Source organism: Oryctolagus cuniculus, chromosome 2, assembly GCF_051225735.1.
Source record: "Oryctolagus cuniculus isolate XC-2025 breed Fujian yellow rabbit chromosome 2, ASM5122573v1, whole genome shotgun sequence".
In the NCBI taxonomy this organism is placed as follows: Eukaryota; Metazoa; Chordata; class Mammalia; order Lagomorpha; family Leporidae; genus Oryctolagus; species Oryctolagus cuniculus.
In genome coordinates this window covers 183,554,651-183,567,022 of record NC_142868.1, presented here as the reverse complement: position 1 = coordinate 183,567,022, position 12,372 = coordinate 183,554,651, and positions in this window count along the sequence as shown.

The following is a 12,372-nucleotide window of genomic DNA, read 5'->3' as shown; positions in this document are numbered from 1 at the left end:
GTTTCAAGTACTTGGGTCCCTGTCATCCGTGTGGGAGAACCAGACTGAGTTTCAGGCTCCTGGTTTCTGCCTGGCCCAGACCTGACTGTTGTGGGCATTTGGGAAGTACACTAGTAGATGGGGGATCTCTTTCTGTCTCTCTCTGTAAGCCTTTCAAATAAATAAAATTAATAAATTTTTAAAAAGAACAGAGTTCTTAGACATGGCATTGAAAGCACAATCAGTAAAGGAAAAAAATCAATAAATAGGACCTCATCAAAACTTAAAACTTGGGGCCAGCTGTGGTGCCGTGAGCTAAGTGTAAGAGCACCAGTTTGAGTCCCAGCTGCTCCACTTCTGGTCTGCTTCAGCTTCAGCTCCCTGCTAGTGGGCCTGGGAGAGCAGCAGACAATGGCTTAAGTATTTGGGCCCCTGCCACCCACATGGGAGCAAGGGTGCGGTTCCTGGCTGCTAGCTCTTGGCTGTCATTTGGAGAATGAACCAGCAGATGGAAGATTTTTCTGTCTCTCTGTACCACTCTGCCTTTCATATAAATAAATACTTAAAAAATTTTAAAAAAACACTTTTACTTGGTGGCAAAGATCCATTTAAGATGAAAACCAAGCAACAGACTGGGAGAAAATATTTACACATCTCACAAAATGACTAAAGTGTAAAAACTCTAAAAATTCAAAATTAATCAATTAAAAAATGAGCAGAAGACCTGAAAAGAGATTTCACCTAAGGATGAGCAGACGCAAAGGCTATGCAGATAAAAAGGATAAGCACATAAAAAGATTTCAATATCACTAAGCTTTAGGAAAATGCAAGTTAAGACCATGATGAGATATCACCACATAGCCATGAGAACAACTGATATAAAACAGGATACGTAATGCTGGAGAAGAAGCCTAGAAACTAGTTATACATTGCTAATGGGAATGTAAAATGATACAGCTAATCCCAATCTGAAAAACAGTTTTACAGTTTCTTCTAAGTGTATGTATACAACACCACCCTGCAATTGCAATTCTGGGCATTTGTTCCACAGAAATTAAAACTATCCACAAAAAAACCTGTAGATCATGGTTTATTGCAATTTAATTGTAATAGTCAAAGCAGGGGTATCCCCCATAAATGAATGGCTAAGCTATGGCATATCCATATCACGAACTACTCATCAATAAAAAGGAATGAACTACAGGCAGTCATTTAGCATTTAAAACACATCCCACAATGGAGTGCTTGGGTTCAAGTCTCAGATCTAGCTCCTGACTCCAGCTTCCTGCCAAGGCAGATCCTAGGAGGCAACAGTGATAACACAAGTAATTGGGTTCCTCTCATAGGAAACCTGGATTGAGCTCCTAGCTCCCAGCTTTGGCCTTACACCCCCCCCCCCCATTTGGGGCAATTGGCAGCAAGTGAGCCAGTGGAAGGGAGCTCTGTCTGCTTCTCTGTTTTCCTCTCAAATAAGTGAAAGTTTTTTCAAAAAGGAATGAGCCCAGTAGAAGGAAAGAAATAATATACATGACAACAGAAAGCAGTTAAATGGAGGGGGGGATGCAGTGAAAAGTTCAATTACAACTATCAGGGAAGAAAGTGTGAGCATCATTGAAGATCTTGAAGACTTGGGGTCAGCAAACTATAAAGGACCAGTGGGCACATACTTGAGACTTTGCAGGTTATATATGGCTTCTGTCACATATTCTAATTATTTTTGTTTTACTACCCTTTAAAAATGTAGAACCTTCTTCTACTCACAAGCATACAAAAACAAGACACAGGCTAGATTTGGCCCATGGGCTACTGTTTGGACCTCTACTATAAGCATTAAAGGAATAAAATGGATGCTATACAAGGGTACATCAAGAAGTTTGTGAGAACATAAAATTAAAGATAAGCTTATTTTGGTGCAAAAATAGGAAATCAATTTCAATCCAATCAAATTTCTAAAATACATATATCCCATGAATTTTTGAAGGCCCTTCATATATATATATATACACACACACATATATATATATACACATATATATATGAACTTTATTCCAACAAGCTCCAAAAATTAAGATAAAGTAGAAAAATTCTTTGATCTGAAATTAATCAATGCTCATTCACAAAGAACTTGAATAACCTTATTATTGGTGTCACTGGAAAAAAAAACAGGCTAACATAAAATCATTAATAGAATATAAGGTTTATCCAGAGAAGAATGTAAGTAATGCAGGCCTAGGAGACATAAGCCCAAAGACTGTCAAATGCTAATCAGAACTCCTGTTGCCTGTGACAGTAAATTTTCATTTACCATTCATAGTGAATGTTCTTTGGCTTGGCCTAAAAGGCTGGCTTTAGGCAAATAGAGATCGGACAATGAGGGGGTGAATTTCTCTTGGGTTGGAAATTACTTTCTTTAGAACATGATTGGCCACAAACATCCTCTCTGAAAAGAAGACTACTTATTAATGTTAGGAAGGACATTTCTGGGAACAGATAAGGAATGTACAGATAAAGAACAAAGGGTTGCTCCAGATGGCTAAGAAGAAACAAACACTACATGCACATCACCAAGTCAAAGAGACCTGGAAGATAAAATTAATAGCTCTACCGGCCATTCTTCAGATAAGTCTCAGTGTTTGGAAATCTTTTGCAGACTTTTTAGGACATTTTTTTTCTCACTGATTAAAGAAATTAGGTATGTAGTTAAATATTTCCCACAAGTAATACACTAGTCTCTGATGACGTCATCTGTGAATTCTATCCAATATGCAAGGGAAAACAGTTCCAATTTTACACCTAATCTTTCAGAATATAGAAGACAGAAATACTTCTTAGCTCATTATAAAGTCAGCATTACCCTGACATTAAGACCAAAAAGAAAATAAAACTCACACAAGTATTACTGTGAAGTAAAAATCCTTAACAAAAATTTTTTTTTTTTTTTTTTTTGACAGGCAGAGTGGACAGTGAGAGAGAGAGACAGAGAGAAAGGTCTTCCTTTGCCGTTGGATCACCCTCCAATGGCCGCCGCTGCAGCCGGCGCACCGCGCTGATCCGATGGCAGGAGCCAGGATCCAGGTGCTTTTCCTGGTCTCCCATGGGGTGCAGGGCCCAAGCACCTGGGCCATCCACCACTGCACTCCCTGGCCATAGCAGAGAGCTGGCCTGGAAGAGGGGCAACCGGGACAGAATCCGGCGCCCCGACCGGGACTAGAACCCGGTGTGCCGGCGCCGCAAGGTGGAGGATTAGCCTATTGAGCCACGGCGCCGGCTACCTTAACAAAATTTTAACAAATCAGGGTCAAGAATATATAGAAAGAATTATGCATCATGGCCAAATAGGGTTCAAACCCAGAATGCAAAAATAACATTTGAAAATAAAACAATGTAATAAATAAAATCAACATAAATAAAGATAAAATCTCAGTAGATTCAGAAAAATCATTTGACAAATTCAACATCCATTCAAGAATTTTAACATCTCAGTAACACAAAAGTAGAAGGCAACTTCCTCAACCTGATAAAGAAAATCTAAAAAAAAAAAAAATTCCATAGCTAACATAATAAATGTGAATGCCAAATGCTTTTCTCCTAATTTTAGGAACATGACAAGAATGTCTGCTCTAATAACTTCTGTTCAACATTACACTTGAAGCCCTATTTAATATGATAGAAAGAAAAAGAAAATGTATACAGTTTGGAAAGGAAGAGGGAACTATCTTTATTGGCAAATGTGGTTGTCTCATAGAAAATCTTAAATCTCTAAAAAATAAGGAAAAAAGATTTGGATTATGAACAAGTTTAATCAAGTCAAAATATCAGACCAATTTTTTGTTTCAAAGGTTTATTTATTTTATTTGAAAGTCAGAATTGGCCGGCGCCACAGCTCACTAGGCTAATCCTCCGCCTTGCGGTGCCGGCACACCGGGTTCTAGTCCCGGTCAGGGCTCCAGATTCTGTCCCAGTTGCCCCTCTTCCAGGCCAGCTCTCTGCTGTGGCCAGGGAGTGCAGTGGATGATGGCCCAAGTGCTTGGGCCCTGCACCCCATGGGAGACCAGAATAAGTACCTGGCTCCTGCCATCATCAGATCAGCGCGGTGCGCCGGCTGCAGCGCGCCAGCTGCAGCGCGCCAGCTGCAGTGGCCATTGGAGGGTGAACCAATGGCAAAAGGAAGACCTTTCTCTCTCTCTCTCTCACTGTCCACTCTGCCTGTCAAAAAATAAAAAATAAAAAAAAGAAAGTCAGAATTACACAAAGAGAGAAGGAGAAGCAGAGAAATACAGAGAGAGGTCTTCCATGTGCTGGTTCACTCCCCAATTGGCTACAAGGACCAGAGCTGGGCCCATCCAAAGCCAGGAACAAGGAGCATCCTCCAGGTCCCCCATGTCTTCCACTGCTTTCCTAGGCCACAGCAGAGAGCATCGGAAGTATAGCAGCCGGGTCTCAAACCAATGCCCACATGGGATACCAGCACTGCCGGCGGTGGCTCTACACACTATGCCACACTGCTGGCCCCAGACCAATTTTTAAAAAGTTAATCTGCTTCTGCTTAATAGCAACTAACAGTTGGACATTCTTTAAAATATATAAAGCTAAATTTAACAAAATATATGGAAAATGTATACAATGGAAAAAAAAGCATTGCATAGAGAAAAGGAGGCCTAAATAAATGGAGAGATTGACTAGGTGACAATAGTGTCAGATGGAAAGTATCCCCAAGTTGATCAATAGATTCAAATCAATCCCAGCCAAAATCTCAGCAGATATTAAACATTAAGAAACTGAATTTAAAGGAAGTGTTATAATACGGCAGCTTAAGCCACACTTAGGATGCCAAGATCTCATAGTGGAGTGCTAATTTGAGTAGACTTCCTGCTAATGCATCCTGGGAGGTAGTGTATAACTGGCCAAGTGCTTGAGTTCTTGCCACCTACTTGGAGGACCCGGATGGAGTTACTGGATTCCTGGCTTCTTCCCAGCCCAGCCCTTGCTGTTGTGGGAATTTGGGGAGTAAACCAGAAAATGGAAGATCTCTTTCTCTTCCTGTCTTTCTCCCTTTCAAATAAATAATTAAATAAATAAATAATTAGACAGTGTACTCTGTTATACTGTTCTGATTATTATATAGCCTTATAGTAAGACTTAAAATGAGATAGTGTAAGTCCTCCAGTTTTATTCACTTCTTGTTTAGATAACTTTATGTTCTTTGCAACTGCATAGGTCTTTAGAATCAGTTTTATTTTTTAAATGTTTATTTATTTATTTTCATCCCAAGATGTGGGCATCCCAAGCGGTAGCTTAGCCCACCGCACCACAACAGCTGCACCAATACACTGAGATGAACAGGAAACAGCAGAAGAGTTTCAGTATAGGCATTTGGCACAGCAGTTAAGTCAGCACTTTTTTTTTTTCAAAGCAGTTGCCACTTACTGAGGACTTATCATGTGTCAGATGCTACTCTTTATTTGAAAGACAGAGTTACAGAGTAGAGACAGATAGAGGTCTTCCATCCACTGGTTCACTCCCCAGATGGCCGCAACAGTCAGAGCTGTGCTGATTCAAAGCCAGGAGCTTCTTCTGGTCTCCCACATGGGTGCCAAAGGCCCAAGGACTTGGGCCATCTTCTGCTATCCCAGGCCATAGCAGAGAGCTATATCGGAAGAGGAGCAGCCGAGACAAGAACTGGCGCCCATATGGGATGCCAGCGCTTCAGGCCACGGCTTCAACCTGCTGCACCACAGCACCGGCCCCAAGTCAACACTTTGGATACCTGAATCCCATATTGGTTCCAGTCCTGATTCCAGGTCTGAGTCTGGCTCCCTGCTGCTGTGTACTCTGGGAAGCAGCTGCTCAAGTAGTTTGGGCCCTACCCCCTCCCCCACAGGAGCTCAAGACTGATTTCTAATCCGCTAGCTTTTTTTTGTTGTTGTTTGTTTTTGGACAGGGAGAGTGAGACAGTGAGAGAGAGAGACAGAGAGAAAGGTCTTCCTTCCGTTGGTTCACCCCCTAAATGGCTGCTACAGCCGGTGTGCTGTGCCAGAAGCCAGGTACTTCCTCTTGGTCTCCCATGCCGGTACAGGGCCCAAGCACTTGGGCCATCCTCCACTGCCCTCCTGGCCACAGAAGAGAACTGGACTGGAAGAGGAGCAACTGGAACAGAATCCGGCACCCCAACCAGGACTAGAACCCGGGGTACCGGCACCGCAGGCAGAGGATTAGCCTAGTGAGCCACGGCGCCGGCCTCTAGTCCACTAGCTTTTGCTTGGCCCAGCCCTGGCTGTTGTAGACATTTAGCAGTGAGCCAACAGAAGAAAGATTTGTCACTGTCTATGTGTGTCTCTCTCTTCCTTTCCAATTAAATAAAAATAAATAAAAGATAAACTGATATATTACATTCAAAACATGAGAAAAAAAAAGTCTGGACAGACTCATGTAAGATAAATTGTTGCAGAGAAGTCAAAGTAATAAATTGGGAAAAAACATTTATGAGAGAAAGCACTCCCATCTACTGATTCACTCCTCCAAATGCCTGCAACGGCCTGAGCTAATCCAGGTCAAAGGAACACAATGCAGGTCTCCCATGTGGACAGCAGGAACCCAGTAGCTTGAGTCACCACAGCAGCCTCCCAGAGTCTGCATTAAAAGGAACCTAGAATCAGGAGCCAGAGCCAGAACTCCAACCCAGGTACTCCAATGTGGGACAGGGACTTTTTAACCAGTGTCTTTTTTTTTGTAAGTGCTATTTAAGGACTGATGCTGTGGCATAGTGGGTAAAACCACCATCTGCAGTGCCAGCATCCCATATGGGTGCTGGTTCTAGTCCTGGCTGCTCCACTTCAGATCCAGCTCATGCTAATGCACCTGGGAAAACAGTGCAAGATGGCCCAAGTGCTTGGCTTCAGATCTGCCCAACTCTAGCCATTACAGCCATCTAGGGAGTGAACCAGTGGATGGAAGCTCTGTTCCTCTCTGCCTCTCCCTCTCTAACTCTGCCTTTCAAATAAATAAATAAACCTTTTTTTAAAAGTAGTGTTAATTAATTAATTAAATTTATTTATTTGAAAGAAGGATTGAGACAGAGAAACATTTCTTTCCACTGGTTCACTCAAGTACTTATTACAGCAAGGCTGGGGCAGACCAAAGTCAGAAGCCAGGAACTCCATCTGGGTCTTCCATATGGAAACAGGGAACACCTACTTGAGCTATCATCTGCTGCCTCCCAGGTGTACATTAAACAGGACCTCGATTGGAAGGAGAGCCAGGACTTGAACCAGGGGTTCTGATATGGGATGTGGGGATCTCAAGTGGCGTCAACCACTGCACCAAACACCCTCTTTAATCGGCACCTTAACTACTAGGACAGATCCCTGCCCCAAGATATTCTTTTTTTTTTTTTTTTTTTTTTTTTTTACAGGCAGAGTGGACAGTGAGAGAGAGAGAGAGAGAGAGAGAAAGGTCTTCCTTTTGCCATTGGTTCACCCTCCAATGGCCGCCGCAGCTGGCATGCTGCAGCCGGCGCACCGCACCTATCCGAAGGCAGGAGCCAGGTGCTTCTCCTGGTCTCCCATGGGGTGCAGGGCCCAAGCACTTGAGCCATCCTCCACTGCACTCCCTGGCCACAGTAGAGAGCTGGCCTGGAAGAGGGGCAACTGGGACAGAATCCGGCGCCCTGACCGGGACTAGAACATGGTGTGCAGGCACAGCTAGGCGGAGGATTAGCCTATTGAGCTGCTGCGCCGGCCCCAAGATATTCTTTTCTCTCTTTTCTCTCTTTCCCCTCCCCCCCTTCCCGTACCCCTTCCCCTTTGCTTTCCTTTCCTTTTCAACAGGTAGAGTTATAGACAGTGAGAGAGAGAGACAAAGAGAAAGGTCTTCCTTCTGTTGGTTCACTCCCCAAATGACCACCACGGCCGGCACTGCGCTGATCTGAAGCCAGGAGCCGGGTGCTTCTTCCTGGTCTCCCATGAGGGAGACCATCCTCCCCTGCCCTCCTGGGCCACAGCAGAGAGCTGGACTGGAAGAGGAGCAACCAGGACTAGAACCCGGTGCCCATATGGGATGCCGGCACCACAGGCGGAGGATTAACCTAGTGAGCCACAGCGCCGGCCCAAGATATTCTTTTAATAACAGAAGCAAGAACAACTGTATGTTCCTGTGCAAAGAAATACATGAATCTTCACCATTACCTCATAGTGTACGTAACAAGGAACTTCAATTTGACCATAAAATTAAATAGAAAGCTAAAACTAAATTTTTAAGAATAAAATATAAAAGAAAATCTGTGACCACAGGGTAGGGAAAGATTTCTTATGAAGGACACGAAACAAACTATAAAAGAAGAAGTTGGGGCAGGTGTTTGGTGCAGTAGGTGAGACATCCGCATCCCATTTTGGAGAGCAGAAGTTCAAGTCTTAGCTCTGCTTCTGATTCCAGGCTGTTGCTGCTGTGCACCCTGGGAAGCAGCAGATGGTGGTCCAAGTAGTTGGGTCCCTGCCACCCACATGGGAAACCCAAATTGAATTATAGACTCCTGGTTTTGGCCTGGGCCAGCTTTGACTATTACGGGCATTTGGGGATTGAATCAGCAGATTGAAGCGCGCGCTCTCTCTCTCTCTCTCCCTTTCAAATAAATAAAAATAAACAAATACAAGTTTAAATGCAAGAAAAAAGATAAATTGGACATCTTCTAAATTAAAAAAAAAAAACACTTACCCTTTAAAAAGACACTTTTAAGAAAACTAAAAGAAAAACCAGATTGGGAGAAAGTCATACTACAAATAAGAACATGAAGTAATATTACATAGAGCAGGAGTTGTGGTACAGCACATTAAGCTTATTCCTGGGCTGACCATAGTGTATATTGGAGTCTCAGCTTGAGTCCTGACTACTCGGCTTCCCATCCAGCTTCCTGCTCTCAGGCCTGGGAAGGCAGTGTTCCTGCTATCCTTGTGGGAGACCCAGATGGAGTTACTGCCTCTTGGCTTCAGTCTAACCCAGACCTAACTGTTGCAGGCATTTAGGGAGTGAACCAGCAGCTGGAAGATCTCTCTCTCTCCCTCTCTCCCTCTCTCTCTCCCTCTCTCCCTCTCTCTCTGTCACTTTCTCTGTCTCTTTCTGTCAGTCTGCATTTCAAATAAATAATCTTTAAAACTGAGAAAGTAATGATATGGAATACAAATGCTTAACACAAAGGATAAGCCATAACAAAATTATTATTTTTGTAAAAATTTACTCCCAAGGGAGCAAATAAGATTTAGCTGTAGGAAGGTCCTCTATGAAGAGATGGTTCGGATTCTTAAGTACAGGATGCAGTTAAGAGACTGTAATTTAGGGGCCAGCGCTGTGGCCTGAAGCGCCAGCATCCCATATGGGCACCAGTTCGAGTCCCGGATGCTCCTCTTCCAATCCAGCTCTCTGCTATGGCCTGGGAAGGCAGTAGAGGATGGCCCAAGTGCTTGGGCCCCTGCACCCACGTGGGAGACCCAGAAGAAGCTCTGGCTCCTTGCTTCAGATCAGTGCAGTTCCGGCTGTTGCAGCCAACTGGGGAGTGAACCAGCAGATAGAAGGCTTCTCCCTCTCTCTCTGCCTCTCCTTCTCTTTCTGTGTAACTCTGTCTTTCAAATAAATAAATAAATTTTTTAAAAAGTGAGAATTAACACCAATCTTCCTCAAAATCTTCCAAAAAACAGGAGGAAACACTTCCTAACTCATTCTATGAAACTATCATTACTTTGATACCAAACCAGATGGTAACATTACAAAAAAGGGAAACTATAAAATAATTTCCTCATGGATAACAATGCAAAAATCCTTAATAAAATACTGGAAAATAAAATCAAAAAGCATAGTAAAAGGATTATGGGCCACTCCGAACACCATTCGATGGAGAAAGGACAGACTCTTCAGCAAATGGTGCTGGGAACATTGGATACTCACATGTAATGAATGAAGCTGGAGCCTTATTTTAGATCATAGGCTTAAAAAAAAACTAAAAATAGTTGAAACACCAGAGCTAAAACTACAAAACAGAAGAAAACAGAAAAATCTTCACTACGTTGGATTTGATGATGGTTTCTTGGATATGACTTTAAAGCAGAGGCAAAGAAAGAGAAAAATTGGATAAAACTGACCATAATTTAAATTTTTTTTTTTTTTTTTTTTGGACAGGCAGAGTGGACAGTGAGAGAGAGAGAGAGAGAGAGAGAGAGAAAGGTCTTCCTTTTGCCATTGGTTCACCCTCCAATGGCCGCCGCGGCCGGCGCACCGCGCTGATCCGATGGCAGGAGCCAGGATCCAGGTGCTTCTCCTGGTCTCCCATGGGGTGCAGGGCCCAAGCACCTGGGCCATCCTCCACTGCACTCCCTGGCCACAGCAGAGAGCTGGCCTGGAAGAGGGGCAGCCGGGACAGAATCCGGCGCCCCAACCGGGACTAGAACCCGGTGTGCCGGCGCCGCTAGTCGGAGGATTAGCCTAGTGAGCCGCAGCGCCGGCCCATAATTTAAAATTTTCATATATTAAAAGATACTATCAGGGGCCGGCACCATGGCTCACTTTGTTAATCCTCCACCTGCGGCTCCAGCATCCCATATGGGCGCCAGGTTCTAGTCCCAGCTGCTCCTCTTCCAGTCCAGCTCTCTGCTGTGGCCCAGGAAGGCAGTGGGGGATGGCCCAAGTACTTGGGCCCCTGCACCCACATGGGAAACCATGAAGAAGCACCTGGCTCCTGGCTTCGGATCAGCACAGCACTGGCCATAACAGCAATTTGGGGAGTGAACCAACAGAAGGAAGACCTTTCTCTCTGTCTCTCTCATTGTCTAGCTCTATCTGTAAAAAAAAAAAAAAAAAAAAAAAATACTGTCAATATTGTGCAAATACAATCCAAAGATGGGATAAAATGGATTAATATCTTAGTATACATATAAAACATTCCTATAGATCAACAACAAAAAAGTGTTCAGAAACAGGCAAAGCTTACGGGCATTGTGGCACAGCAGGTTAAGCTGCCACTTGGGATGCCTGCATCCCATATTGGAGTGCTGGTTCAGGTCTCAGCTACTTTGCTCCCAGTACAATCTACTGTTAATGTGCATTTTGGGAGGCAGTAAATGATGACTTAAATACTTGGGTCCCTGTTACCCTTGTGGGAAACCTAGGTGTAGTTCTTGGCTTTTGGTTTCAGCCTGACTCAGCCTTGACTGTTATGGTCATTTTGGGGGTGAACCAGCAGATGGAAGATATCTCTTCATCTCCCTCACTCTGTCTTTCAAATAAATAAATAAACTTTTTTTTAAAAGCCAGGTAAAAGACTTAAGTAGACATTTTTCCAAAGAAGATACACAAATGGCCAATAAGCACATGAAAAGATGCTCAGCATCACTAGCCATTAGGGAAATGCAAATCAAAAATCATGAAATACTACTTCATACCTATTAGGATGGCTGCTGTAAACAAAAACACACAAATGGAAAATAATGTGTTTGAGGATGTGAAGAAATTGGAATCCTTGTGCATTGCTTGTGAGTATGCATAATGGTGTAACTGCTGTGGAAAAGTTTGGTAGTTCTTCAAAATGTTAAACATAGAAATATCATATTCTACTTTTAGGTGTATATCCAAAAGAATTGAGACTCCAGTGGCCGGTGCTGGTTTGAGTACCTGCTCTTCCACTTCCAGTCCAGTTTTCTTGGTACTGCACCTGGGAAAGCAACAGAGGATGGGCCAAGTGCCTGGGCCCCTGCATCCAGGTGGGAGACCTGATAGAGTTCCAGGCTCCTGGTTTCCACCTGGTTTAGCCTAGCCCTGGCTGTTAAGGTCATCTGGGGAATGAAGTGGCAGGTGAAAGATCTCTCTCTGTCTCTCCTCTAACTCTGCCTTTCAAATAAATAAATCTTTAAGAAAAAAGAAAGTAGGGACTCAGTCAGATACTTTTACTTCAATGTTCATGCAGTATTATTCACAATCCAGGTCAAATATTCCAGGATTCCACTGACATGAAATATAGAGAATGGGTAAATTTAGAGACAGAAAGTAGAAGAGAGGTTACCAGCAACTAAGATAAGGAAGAGCATGGGAGTTACTGTTTAACAGGTATAGTTTCTTGAGACGATGAAAAACTTTTAGAAATGGGGTGAGATGGTTGAGCAATATTGTGAATGTACTTAAAGCTGCTGAATTTTATAATTCAAAATGTTGAAAAGGATTAAAGAAAAATCATATAATAAATAAGAAAAAAGATTTTAAAAAACGTACAACAAATAAATCAGGAGAACAGAATTACAGGGCCCAGAAAGAGACCTCAGCATTGATGGGGTTTTGATGTACGAAGCAGCATTAGAAACCAATGAGAAAAGAACAGACTGTTTGACAAATGGCACTGGATCAGCGGCTTTATCTGTT